The sequence below is a fragment of the Octopus bimaculoides genome, chromosome 15 (genome assembly GCF_046866305.1).
Source record: "Octopus bimaculoides isolate indiv1 chromosome 15, ASM4686630v1, whole genome shotgun sequence".
In the NCBI taxonomy this organism is placed as follows: domain Eukaryota; kingdom Metazoa; phylum Mollusca; class Cephalopoda; order Octopoda; family Octopodidae; genus Octopus; species Octopus bimaculoides.
In genome coordinates, this window is record NC_142942.1 from 34,178,135 (window position 1) to 34,191,048 (window position 12,914).

General features: G+C 36.0%; 1 protein-coding gene across 6 annotated transcripts in view; it reads left to right on the forward strand.

Moving 5' to 3' along the window:
- LOC106880614 (uncharacterized) overlaps window positions 1-12,914 on the forward strand; it is a 77,205-nt gene that overhangs the window by 22,901 nt on the left and 41,390 nt on the right. Inside the window, exon 1 of one of the 6 annotated variants that reach the window (XM_014930630.3) lies at window positions 1,907-2,603. The exons of 4 other annotated variants lie outside the window; for them this stretch is intronic. The gene's annotated coding sequence lies outside the window, so the exon portion shown is untranslated. Of the gene's footprint in view, window positions 1-1,906; window positions 2,604-3,256; window positions 3,625-12,914 lie in introns of those variants that run through there. One more of the 6 variants, XM_014930631.3, reaches the window with a different exon arrangement.

Sequence of the window (12,914 nt, forward strand, 5' to 3'; positions counted from 1 at the left end):
CTAGTCTTTGATGAAGATTTCAGAGTTTAAGTTCAATTCATTTGAATACTACTACGTGTTTTCTATACTGAGTATATCTTAGCTCTCACCTATTTTCTGTGTGCGCGTGTTTGTGCGTGCGAGCATGCATACATGGTACTCCACATAGTATTTAACTACTTCAAATTTTCAAAATTCTGTAAAATTTCGCGAGTGCGTGTGTGTTGCTGTATGCACACATATAAGCATACGATTTATATACACGCGTATTTTCTGTTCAATCGGTTATTTATTTCGCACTTTTCGTGGGGAGATATATTTATTTTTGTCTGAGAAACCCTAACCCTTATAACTGGGATTGGGATTGAAAACTGATGCGGTGTTGATGTTTCTGCTGTTATCATATGCTGCATAACAACTTCATTTAACCTCGAGCATTTCTCCGTTAATGACATGCCGCAAATATTTCTCTCGTGTTTTCTCTGGCGCTACACTATTCCCGTCTACTGATATTTTAATATTTCCTGGCTCCAAGTTTTTCAGCAAGTCTTTCATTTCAGTATCTGATCATTCCCTACTCTCCTAAACCCAACATGAGCCTCTTAATTCATGTCTATTCATTTATTAAAAGAATATTTCTTTGCATGCAGCCACAATAGCGTTCGGAAAACATAATTATTAATTCCTTCTATTTTAATGTTATGTTATCAACTTTTGTATTTATCAAGAACAGGAATGTGATAAATAATCAGCGTTCATAGTGCTTAGTGCCATACGCATAATCGCATTTTCTTTTTAAACTGCATTGTTTATAGTTGGTTATTATATGCATACTTTTCATCTAATATTTAAGGTGCACGCATTTCAAGTCTATACATTGATAGCACAGCTATGCGCGCTTGCGTAAACATATATATATATGTATGTATGTATGTGAGAGAGAGAGAGAAATTGTGTATTGATGTATGTATCTCTCTCTCTCTCTCTCTCTCTCTCTCTATATATATATATATATATATATATATATATATATATATATATATATATATATACCATACCATACACACTATATACACATATACTGTATATGTATATAATATAATATATATATTACAAAACACACGCGCACACACACTCGAGAGTTATTTATAAAAGCAAAAATAGATTAGAGAAAAAGCTACTTAAAAATAAGAGCCTTCGCTCTTTTGGAGCGCGACTTTTATCTTCGAATTGTGTGAGCGGGGCGCTTAATGAGTAAATATTTGAGCGCTAAAATATGCTTGAAATATTTCGTGTACGGCCCTGAAACAATTTTGTGCGTAATTCAATAAGAATTTGATATCTTCACAAACTACCTGTTTGTTTGCCTTTCTTATGATTTATGTATATTTTAATAAAATCCAACCCTGTGCATATATAATTATTTATTCTTGGTATTGTTCTTTAAATAACTGAAATTTTAATGTACCAAATGACCTTGTGTGGATTACACAATTTTATTTAAACTCCACTATCTTCCTGACCTCATGCTAGCTTTCTATTGATGTTAGTAGTTGTAATATTTTTATGTTGTCAAATTATTTGTATTTGCTTTCATTATGGATTTCTTCAGATTTTTTTCCAACGTCAAATAAATTGTAGTTACCTTTGTATATTTGTCTGTACTTGTTAATATTACTCTATTCTTTTTTATTGGGTATATATATAATTTTATTATATTGTAATTTTACTGACTGGCATGTTATATTGAAGATGAGGAAATACAAATACAGTGGGGGAAAAAAATAAACTTCCTGCCTTGCTTATAATATTCATTGCATTGTGAGAACTCGCACACAAACAAAAGTCGGTCAACGCAATTTGATTGGTTGTCACTAGTCTTCTTCCAATGACAATATGCTAATAAATCGGTCAATGCTTATTGATTGGATAATCAGATTCTCTGTTCCACTGATGTCATACGGTTCGATGCCTTCGATTGGTGAATCGAAGGTCCCTGCTAATAAGCTTATGTTAATGAACCTTCCATAATTATAATGAGACAGAGGAAAGCAGAAAACTTGACCTGGTTGGCTTTCGGCCAACTGCAGCAGCAAGAAGCCCTCTTCAGTACAGCGACGTGTGTAAATGCACAAATGTACAGCCACAGTATGGAAATGTGGAGATGATGAAGCTTAGAAACATAAAACCGCTGCTATTACAGCAGTGGTCAACTCAAAGGACGCGGTCCTGTCCTTTTCGGATGGTGCTAACTGGTCCCACGTACTTTGACTAAAGTCCCTTTCTTTTCCTGATTGTACCCGTTCTTCGCGCGTGTATATATATATATATATATATATATATATATAATTGTTTCTCGCTACCATGGTGGACCAAACCGACAGATACATGTGCCAAACGCGTCTGCAACTTTTTCTTACCAAAATCCTCGGGTACCAACATTTCGCCTTAGGCCATCCTTTCATGTCAGCGGAACGAGTTTCTTTGGTCCTGTGCGTCTTCGTAGCCACAGCTGCAGAAATGAAGTGTGTTTCTGATATATCTGCATTAAACCGCGGAGTGACCATGTCTCAATGCCAACATTCATACCCTAACTTCGAGAAAGGAAGAATGTTTTCAAAAAGGTAAGTGTTCTTATTGCTTTTATTGTTGAATTTCATTTTTGTTCGTTCGCTTGTTTTCTTAATAATAATAATACTAATTAATATCCTACAATGGGCACAAGGTCTGAAATTTTGTGGGAAGGGGGTTAGGCGATTACATCGATCCCAGTGCTCAACTGGTACTTATTTTATCAACCCGAAAAGATGAACGCATTGTCAACTTCGGCGGAATTTGGAGTCAGAAAATAAAGACGGACGAAATGCCGCTAAGCATTTCGTTCAACGCGCCAAATATTCTGCCTGGTCGCCGCCTTAATAACAAAAACAATAATTCTAATTTTGGTACAAGGCCAACAATTTTTAGGGCATGGAGCAAGCTCGTTGCATCGATACTAATTTTATCGATCCCGAAAGACTGAACGACAAAACTGACTCCCACGGAGTAGTTTATTGTTTACTCTGGTTTCCTTGTTTATTCCTCTTAACTGTTGTCTCCCTAATTTGGTTTTTTTATATCCGTAACCTGTCTTACGTAGCGAGCATATGTAGTATATAATGTGTATGATTGACAAAAACAAAACTTTTTAAAAACCATCTCTTACTCCTGAAAAGAAAATACTCGGAAAGTATTATCAGAATAGCGATATAAAGCTCATTTCACTTTCTAATAACATTTGCTGCTACTTCACGCAGCGCTAAATGTCGTTTACTCATGTTTTATGTTTGGTTCAAAGTAGTAATTTCACGGCGAATCACGTCCGTCACCCAGTTCTGATTTCACCCTTGTTAGTACACTTCAAAGAGGTGTTGTTGCACTTACAACTCGGCTACCCTTTCTGTAATTATTGGAAATTTCACGGACGTCGTGGTAGGTTTTAAGTGAAACTGCATCGTCGATCCGATTTCGATTTACCAATGGAACCGTTTGATTCGCGCTAAACAATTAACAGAGAGATGATTGATACATTTGCCATTCCGTTTCTGCACGCACCTGAAGGTTCCTGTTCACGTAAAATGAGTATTGCGAGTGTAGAGTATAGAGGTTAGTAGCTTTAGATAGTTTACAGTACCCATTGTGATATGTTGTGAGTTTAATTTTAACTAAGTTGAAGTCGATAGCGTAAGGTTTCGTTAATATTACGCAGTCGTTGTTATGCAATTGCAATTATAGATTAACTGAGATTCTGATTAGGAGCTCCATACTTTATAGGAAAGAAAAAATACGGGAATGGGGGTATAAATGTAAAAAAAAATTGAAATAAAAAATAATAATAATTTAGGATTGTAATTGAAATTGGAATACTGAAAATACCGAAAAAATTAAGAAATATACTATTTTCCTTTCCTGTTAGGTATGGCGCTCCTAATCGGAAACTGTTAATAAATTGTCGATTTAAATTTAGAGACTCGATTTCTTTTCTCAAAAATTATGAACAGTTCTACGTTTACTTTTCCTACAATTCTAAGGACTTTCTTTTAAGAAGTTATTTGATTGTCTTAGATAAATTCACGATCGCAATAGCGGCTCCTCTTCATTAATATGAAATCATCTTCACTGATGTAATTGTTTGTTTTATGATTTCTGTTGTGGTGGCCAGTGGGGGTGTATTATAATAGAGCGTCGACCCAGATGCTTTACTGAATCTAATTCTTAGTTTAAACTGAGTGACGACTTTGTCTTTCAACATTCTAGAATTGATAAAACAAGCACCTGTATTTATTAAAGTCAACTAAGCCAACTCTAACTTTAAAAGTTAATGGTTTATATTTAATCAAGCAGAATTATGTTTCGTTCAAGTAAATTTTCTGTCTTCTGCTATTACCAACTTCATTCCCTTGGTAACATTTTAACCTTCTTGAAATGTGTTCATTCCATTACTTCAGTTTTATTACTATTGGTATTATGTTGTTAGAAAGTATATCTTAGGTTGCTAATTCCCCTGAGATGCATGATCATCGAAACTACATTTTTTATGTAAAAAAACTTATTTTATTATTTACTTACTATTGAAATTCGCTTTTGTCTGAAAATTACGAACAATTCTGCCTTAAAAAAAATTTTTTATTAGCAAGCTCACTTCTCCAAGACTACAATATGGCTACTGTTTATAAGAATCTGTGAAAATATATATTTACTGATGTTTTAATAAAGCATAAAAAAAAACACGTCTTGTTGCGAGCTCTTAACGTTTTTTTACCTTGCACCTTATCATAATCGTGGATTTGTCTATATAAAGCGACATTGCACGTTTGCACGTCCACATGCTTACCAACACATCGAGACATACATGCATACACAAATACATACACTGTAAATATATGTATACACGCACACGTTTATAAAGATGGATACAAAGTTATAAATATATCTATAGCGATAGCTATGGGTCACTATTGTTTCTTCATAATTACTTAGCTTGGTACTACTACTATTGCCGCCATCGACACCACTACTATTATCATCTCTGTCACCCCCACTTTTTTTCTCTCCTCTATACTTCATTCACTCCTCTTACTTTTTAATTTATCTCCGCTCGTCTCTCCTCCCTTCTCTATCACACATACACAACACTCTCTTCCCACTGGCGCCCTCACCGTACGCTTGTCCCTATGAGATGATATACTTTATCGATCTGTCAAAACTGGGTTGATTTATGCTGCACCGCCCACATTGCTATCGATGCAATGACTGGATAAGAGTTCGGTTAATTATTCAGAGCCGTTCAGATCGAAACCAGCATTGAAGCCGATTAACGGTGATGTGAAAAGTTGTTGGGGTTAGCAGATACGATTATATTGCTTGGAACATTCAAGCTACAGTTTATAAGTCTTTTCAATCCCATCGATTCGGAATCCTAGCTCATTTTTTTTTCTTTCTCCTTTACTCCATCTTTAATTGGTGCTATTGTATAGCAACAATACTCTCATTGGAGGTGAATTCGCCTTTCATTTATTGATGCTAATGTTCACCTTTCATGCACGATCAAAACAAATGTCAGTTATATACTGGATCGACCCAATTGACAAATCCCTACTCTATAAATTGTGTGAATATGTACCAACGTTAGGAACTATTATCACTATCACTAGTATTGTTGTAATGGTAATAGTGATGATACAAGTGGAAGGGGGCAAGCTACTTGCTTTATGTTTCAATGTTCTAAGTTCTACCACTCAGAGTTGTCTTTGCCTTTCATTATAAAATTTGGGTAAATGAAAGTATCATTTAACTAAGACAGTGAAAAATTATGAATAAAGACAAGGCATATATATTTTATTTTTGTTAATTTCATATCTCCAATTAGCGTGCAAAATAGAAATAACTTCTTACCCCCCCCCCTTAATAAGTCAAAACATTTTCTATTACTCATAATTACTGTGCATGTCCAAGTGTTTGTGCACATATATTTCTGTGTCTGTATGTAACACCCATTTTATATATGGTTGCCTGGGCTAGACGGAATTCATTGTAGATTTTCTATGTCCGGATACCATTTCTGTTACTAACGTTCGCTTATTTCCCAGCAAGGTTTCTCTATAGTCGGGCATGTTTTCATGGAGATTGGAAATGAATAACACTTGTATGATGTTGAAACACACAAATGTCAAACGATTCCAAGACAAGGAGATACACACTCACACACACATGATGAACTTTTTTCATATAGAAACTACTACCTCCAGAGAGTTTCCAGTGCATTCAAGAGAATCTATTTTCTTTTGTGTCCTTAATGTTTGTTGCTCTTGTACATCTTCCGCATACAAACACTATCCATTAGCCCTCATGTGATTCCACTACATCTTTTGTGTGTTCATAGCTTGCACTGAGTACATCACCTTTTCTACATATTGACCAGGGACATTTACCTGAAGGGAATAGAATCCTGTCTGTTTTCCTACTTACTGGAGCTTTGGTCTTTCTTAAGTTAACTTTTAAGCTAACTTTGGCTTCCACACCTGGAATTTCTTTTCTAATTCTATTATAGAATTTGCTATGAGAATAAGGTCATCAGCGTATATTGTAGTTCCTAAGGGTAGCCAGTCTTAAATTCTTCCATTATGGTCTGGAGGACAATGATTAATAAGAGCAGGTTGAGAACCAAGTCCTAATGAACAGAAAAGGAGTAGGTATTTCCATATGCCATATCCAGTATAAGCAATGGACACACGAGATGTAGGGGAATCACTGGCAGACTATCAGAGAATGTAAGCTGCATATGTGATAAATGCACTGGAGTAGTACATACTATGAACACACTAGAAACAAACTCTCCTAAATCCCTGGTGGGTTCACTAGTAGTAGTTGATTGCTTTTGTTGCCTCGGAAGTGGTTGCTTCAAAAGTATTTTAGCCAGGGTAAGAACAGGTTAGAAAAAGTTTAGGTAACTTCTACTGGTGCTGGCAGCAAAAGATTTTTTCCCCTCAGAGTGTAGTACATATTGTATGATGCTTGTGTTAGTATTACATCTGGACCAGGTGAGTTTTCCCGTATTGAGTCAAATTATCCATCTTTCTTTCTTGATACTGTCCTCTCCACTCATATATTACATTGATCACCATCTTAAGCCTCCAGATTTTCTCCTCTACCATCATATCTCCCCTCTATCACTTCATCTGTTCCTCATCTATTCACATCAGCTCACCAACATGCTTACAACCGACCCAATTGTTAATTCCCTTTCTTTCATGTATCATCTCTCTTTCTTCCTTTGCCACAGTATCATTATTATTACTATTCCAGGTCTTTGTGACCAGTTATTACTGCTCTACTGCTTTTCACCATCCCATCTCTCTTTCTGTGCAGTCAGCCATCTCTCCTCTAATTATCTCAACTCCTGTACCATTATTCACTCTTCAAGTCCCCCACAACCCTTACCCAGTTTCTACAGTTAACATCTACTCTTCTCCATCATCCCTCAACTCTTTCCATAATATTCACCCTCTTACTCATTCTCTCACTCTAACTCACTCTTACAGCCTCTACCCATGGTGACATCTTGCACCACTATTTTTATTCTTTTCCAGTTTCACCCCAGTCACTCCCAACTCCCTTCTATAATGTAAGTAGCCATGTTGCTCCTACAGCCAGAAATCTGTTCTGCTCAAGCCCCTTAACCCATAACATAAAGCTGCTTCCCTCTCAACTGTAGGCCTCTTCAACCAAAGGGTGTCTTAGTCTTGCAGGTTTGTACAACATGCACCCAATACATGTTGCAAAGAGTAAAGTGATTGGCACAAGGAAAGGCATCCAGCCACAGAAACCATGACAAAGTAAACACTGATGCATATTGCTGTCTATGGAATCATCAGATCCACTGTGTGCGCGCATACACATGTATGAACATGTGTACATAGTATAATATAATCTCTCTCTCTCTCTCTCTCTCGCTTTCTCTCTCTCTCTCTCTCTCTCTCTCTCTCTCTCTCTCTCTATCTATATATATATATATATATATATATATATATATATATATATATATATATATATATATATTATTCAAGTAAATGTTATAAACCTCATTAAGGGATAATAAAATCCAATGAAAATACTGGTTAGTTACCAATCCATAGAAAGTTCAACTATAGGGTAACCATATAAACCGTGGTTTATATATTTAAAGAATCAGGAGAAAATGGAGAGATAATTAATAAAATATTATTTATTAATTATTAATAAATAATATTTTATTAATTACCTCTCCATTTTCTTATTCTTTAAATATATGTGTGTGTATGTGTATGACTATGTATGAAGTGGTATCAAAAAGTTCCAGGATTAGTTATGTTTAATAAAAAATAACTTATTTATCTAAGTTTTAACATCATCTCTTTCGAAATAGTCACCTTGTGCAACAATACACTGGTCCCAGCATTCCTGCCACTTTTGGAATCCAGCCTGGAAGTCAAGCAAGTCAAGGACCTGCGATTCGCTTTGGATCTCGACAACAGTGTTAAAACAACAACCTTTGTGCTGCATTTTCATATTGGGGAAGTCTGCAGGTGCTAAATCTGGCAAATAGGGTGGGTGTGGAGGTGATACCCTGTTGATTTTGGCAAGAAACTTGTGAGGAGAGCTTAGTGAAGAATTCAACTCTTCATACTCCACAGATCCAGTCACTTTTGTCGAACGTCCTCCACCAAATGCTTCAAAACATTGCAGTAGAACTCTTGATTGATTGTCTGGCCCTGAGGGACAAATTCTTGATACACAATACCACATTTCCTGGAGTGACACTTGTGGCAGCTCTTCCAGATTGTTCATCGTCTTCCAGGTTGTTCTTCCACTTTTGAAGTGCCAGTGCCACTCAAAACATTGTATACAACCCATTGCCGTAAAGTTGCCGAAACATACTTAATGTCTCTCTAGCAGACTTCGCAAGTTTAATGCAAAATTTCACGTTAGCTCTTTGTTTCTGTCCATGACAAAATTGCACACTACAGCATACACGTGATTACAAAAACACAAATTTCACAACTTGCAAAGTAAACATAGCAATGTCACTTGGCACACTGCCTCATGAAGGTCACTGCTAGCTCTAACTGTACACACAAATGTGTGCTGCTATCTGTTGGCGCACTGCAGAAATAGTTTCAGAACTTTTTGATACCACCTCATGTGTGTATATGCAGGTGTCTCTGTGAGTGTATACACATACACAACTTGGGTAACCATCTATCTCTCTTGTCCCTCTACCATACTATCAACTCATTGCCTTGCACCATCAGTTACCTGTCTATTGCTTTTTCTGTCTACTCTTCTCACTTGACCATCACTCTATCTTCTTTTTCTTGCTTTTTGCATCCTTCCTTCCTTTGTTTCCTATCATTCTATCTCTACCTACATTTCTAACTATCTACTTGCCCTTTGTTTGTTCTTTTTGCCTACCTTTCTATTTCCTCCTCTGTCTACTGTTGTTACTTAATAACTGTCTATCTTTTCCCCTTTTTATTTCCACATTTTCTCTTCATATATGTTAATCTCTAACTTTCTAGCTACTCTTTTATTTATTTCATCTATTCCCTACGCTTTCTTCTCTCTGTATGGGCCTTCCTTCTCTCCCATTCTCTTTCTACCCGCTATTACCTTTTCTTCTTCTCCCTTCCCAACTGCATAGCCATCCTGTTTCTAAAACTACCCATCCTTTTTGGATTGACTGTTCTCTTATTCAGTTGGGTTTTCCCTCTCATGTTTTAGATTTTTAATTTAGATCCAAGCTCATGGCTTGCCTATGTTTATCTTGTTTTTCTACATATCTTCCTGTTCTCATAACTTGTCCTTTTCACCACAGTCTAGAGAAACCTGTCATGTTTACTCATTTATACCCTAGTAGCTGTTTGCTGTTGATGCCACCAAATTGAACAATATTATAGATAAGGCATTGAAATTGTGAGGATTTTGGTTGATAATTGATGAGGGGTGAGCCTGTTCACATCCTTTGTGTGTTTTCCCTGTTTCTTTGTCATCCTCCTGTGTAACATTTTACTTTTGTGTAGGTGTATGTATATATACATATACAGACATACACAGGATGGTGCACATAAAATAGCCTGAGGTCTATAGCATAGCATCACATTAGTTGATTGTAAGATTGAATTGAGTGAACATCTCTAGCCTTTTCTGTTCTGCAAGATGACATACTCAATAGTGGAAAGAGTGGAAATTGTGGGAGTGTGAGAACAGGTTCTGTTAAGTAAGTGCATGAAAGCTTCTGGGTAAAGGCTTACCAGCAAAGAGAAATATACAACACCCCCAAACAAAGAGGCCTTACGGTTTGAATGCCAGAAGTTATTCAAGATATTCACCAAAGGATTACTCGAAGTCTAAAGAAGTCAACACATAAATTGGCACAGGTCATGCCAGCAGGTGTTGAAAAGTCTAAAGTTGTAGCCATATCATTTCACATATGTACAACAATTAGAACCCTACTTTTTTGGTTGAAATAACACCATAACATTTACAAATGAAAAGCTGGGTACTTTTTTGTGTGCAAATTTATTTCTGTATTTGCACTATTCAATAGAATCCAGACTACTTTTTTGTGTGCATGCACGCGCACACACACACACACACACACACACACACACACACACACACACACACACATATTAAAAGAATTAGAAAGAGACAAGATCATTGATTTTTCTTCTTAAAGCTTCATTCAAAACTCAAATCAAGTTACAGTGTTCCAGCACATTGAACTAGAACAAGGGATACTGCTCAGCAGTCAGAAAACAAAAAAAGGACAAATTTTGTCAATGGGTGGAAATACCAGGATGATTGAAGTAGCCCTGGTATGATTTGTAAGTGTTAGATTTTGATAAGAACTATATGAGAAGAAAGTTCACATTGAGAACTTTCAATTGATATATAATTTTCCACAGAAAAAATATATTTTGACATGAAAATGAAGAAGCAAAAAGTGTATTTTTGCACGGTCAGACTGTGCTTCTTTCTGTGGTGAGAAAGTATTGAAGCAAGGAGATGGAAATGGCTGGGTTCAGTTTGTTGCTATGAATCAAACTCAGTTGTCAAGATTGCTTTGCAATGGGTTCTACAAGGTAAAAGAAGACGTGGCCAACCAAATGAAATGTGGCGGAAAACAATAACAAAAGATCTTAAAAGCAGAGGGTTAACAATAGAACATGTTGTCAAGGATGCTTTCAATGTTAGAGGGTGGAATAATCTTGCTGTCATCTCATGTGCCACAAGGCACAATGAGAACTGAATGAATGAATTATTATAAGAGAAGAGGTTTGGCGGAATTGTTAGAGCATCAAACAAAATGCTTTCTTCTGATCCTTTGTTTCAAGTTCAATCCCCACTCAGGTCATCTGCCCCTCTAATGTAGGCATTGAGCTGGCAGAATCCTTACTGCGTTTGACAAAATGCTTCACAGCATTCTTTTCAGTTCAAATGCTGCCGAGGTCGACTTTGCATTTCATCCTTTGGAGTTGGTAAAATAAGTACCAGTTCAGCACTCAGATTGATGTATTTAACTATACACCCTCCCCAAAAATTTTAGGCCTTGTGCCTATAGTAGAAAGAATTATTATAGTTACTATAATAATTAAAATACTATATTTATTTCCAACATTCAGATATATACTTTAAAGAGCTGGCTAAAGTAGTTTGTTTCATCTTTAATTTTTTGCTTGTTTCAGTCATTAGACTGTGGCCATGCTGGGGCATTGCCTTGAAGAATTTTAGTTGAATGAGTCAATCCCAGTACCTCCTTTTTTTTTATTCTATTAGTCTCTTTTTCCAAACCACTAAGTTACAGGGACATAAATACACCAACATTGGTTGTCAAGTGATGATGAAGGACAAACACAAAGATGCACACACACACACACACACATGCACAATGGGCTTCTTGCAATTTCCATCTATCAAATCCACTCAAGCCTTTGGTTGACATGAGACTATAGTGAAAGATGCTTTCCCAAGGTTTCATGTAGTGGGACTGAACCCAGATCCATGTGGCTGAGAAGCAAGCTTCTTACCACACAACCGTGCCTGTTACACAATACATTAAGAGTTTATAACATTGTTTTTGTTAGGTTTAAAAAATTTTTTTTATTGTTGGAGCTTATTTATTTACTCTCTTAAATACATCTTAGAAGACAGGCATACTTATATTCAGATCTTTTGTTGGTAAACTTTGGCAATATATACGAACATTACTATTGCTGCTTTCAACATTTGAAACATGTCTCTGTAAATCTATTCATGTCTTCACAAAATTATGTACCTTTCCACTTGTGCAATGTACAGATGGAAATTGGATATATATATATCCTTTTATTCTTTTACTTGTTTCAGTCATCTGACTGCTGCCATGCTAGAGCACCACCTTGAGGGGATTTAGTTGAACAAAATGATCCCTGGACTTGTTTTTTAGCTCTAGTACTTATTCTATCAGTCCCTTTTGCTGAACCGCTAACTTACAGACATAAACACATCGACACCATTGTCAAGTGGTAATGGTGGGGAGCAAACACATACACAAAGACATACACACATAGATAAATATGTATATATATATATATATATATATATATATATATATATATATATATACGATGGGCTTCTTTCAATTTACGTCTACCAAATCCACTCATGAGGCTTTGGTTGGCCTGAAGCTATAGTAGAAGACACCTGCCCAAAGTGCTATGCTGCTAGCTAAAAATATTTCTAAATCATGCATGTACCTTTATAAATTGTGCAAATGTTTAGATTGACTTTATGAACATTAATAATGGAAAATAAAATCATATATATATATATATATATATATGTGCCAATGTGGCTGTATGGTAAGAAGCATGTTT